The following is a 1,904-nucleotide window of genomic DNA, read 5'->3' as shown; positions in this document are numbered from 1 at the left end:
GTAAACACACTGACAGGTGGATATGTCTAGATTATGCTAAAGCTAGTGAATCCTTATATGCATAAAATCTCACATTTAGCAGAAACGTTAAAAGGACAAAAATACATATAAAATGGCTCTTCTAGAAGTGCTGTAGTTCTGGTATGTTAGTCACATCAAAAGTGAATGGGTCGCTGTCAGTTTAGAGATGAAAGCAATGAAAATCAAACCCCTGCTGACCTAAATTTCTTGTCTACTAATCAATAAACTGAGGCAAAGGGCATTTTGACTTTGGCTCATTTGCGTGTTTTCGCTTTCATTTTGTTTGATTTTGTTTAGATTTAAGCACCTAGATCGTTTCCAACACATTGAAAATGGCCTCACTGTCTTTCTGAAAAATAAAAGAAAATACAGTGCACATTTCTCAAATTCATTCACATCTGGTCTAAGCTGGAAGCATTTATGTGATGATAATTTGGTTTACACAGATCTAAATTGAGTGTCAAATGTAAGTGTTACCATAGTGATGTTAGTAATATGGTGTATTTTAAGTCTGCATAAAGAACTTAAGGTTAAGATTGATTATACAGCACAAAAACAAAGAAACTGTAGAAAAAGAACTTCTTAAACTTGAAATTAGCATTTATTTGAACAAGGATCTTTCCAAATTACAAGTCTTTCTTTTTCATTTCACAAAATATTTACAACAGAAAATCCCTCCATTTTATCCCAAGAATTCAGTTAGTTTCATAACGTTCATTGTTTCTCTTAAGTAGATCTAAAAAAATTATAATAATAAAATGAAACCAAAAATTTCATTCCGTTTCAAAAGTCATTTTATAACTGCTAGCAGTTTTATTATTTTTCTACGAGTGCTCATAAACTCTTTTCCACATGCACTCAGTAACAAACAGGAAGCCAGAGGCTCTGTTGCTTGGAGCTGGAAACGGCATGAAACACAAGGAAGAACAATTACAGCATTGACAGTAAATGCAGAGGCATCAAGTCCACCATGACCCTCTGAACACAGGCCTTTTCGTCTTCGGCTGACACGTTTGCGCTGAAGCCGCCATTGAGTCAGATATAATGAGAGGCCATGGGTAAACGAAAGAATGCGAAACCAATGCATCCTGCATTTAACATACAGGATGTAAAGGGGAGCGTCTCTGTGGCTTTGAAGGGTGTGAGAGAGACACAGCGCCGTCTGGATGGGGTCCAGATTGAAGGTTGTGAGTGGAGGCGCGTTCTCGGTTACTTTGGAAGCCTAAGGAGAGGACTGCGAACCAAGGTGAAGGGCATTTCCATTAAAAAGCTGCATTCAGTAGGGAAGGTCAAGCGAACAATGGCGGCGATGACAATGCTGTGCTGTTCCAGTTTCCGGGTTGGTTTAAAACGGTTCAAATTAACATGTGTTTGTGCTATTTGTGACGAATCAAAAGACCACAGACTCCAGTTTAAACCAAATGAAAGCTGGTGTTCTAACAAATGACAACCATGTGAAGTTAATAAAATGTCGTGGGCTACAATTCTCTCAACAGTAAATCGCCTTAAGTCTCATTAAGAGCTAACTTAATGGTTTTACTGCTGACTTCCATCGTTTCGCCTGATGAGTCAACGGTAATTGCAAAATTTAGGTCTTACAAAGAAAGTGCAACATTATTGATGATTTGACAAACGACAGTGTCCTTCGTCATTTCTGCATCTCTTGCAAACATTGAGTGTTATTTTTAGAAGAGCAACTTGCGTTCATGGTACATAATCACAACACCATTAATGCCTAAATAATGTGCAAAGCTATGCTTGACTTTGTGATATTAACTTTCTTTTTCACTGCTCTCGGTCTTCAGCAATTGATTCTAAATGATTGATAAGGTCTGCGTATAAAAATGCCCCACATGCATCTCTTTAAGACATCTCTCAGCGGA

This window comes from Sinocyclocheilus grahami, unplaced genomic scaffold (assembly GCF_001515645.1).
Source record: "Sinocyclocheilus grahami isolate Dianchi unplaced genomic scaffold, SAMN03320097.WGS_v1.1 scaffold1027.1, whole genome shotgun sequence".
In the NCBI taxonomy this organism is placed as follows: Eukaryota; Metazoa; Chordata; class Actinopteri; order Cypriniformes; family Cyprinidae; genus Sinocyclocheilus; species Sinocyclocheilus grahami.
This window is presented reverse-complemented; position numbering follows the sequence as displayed.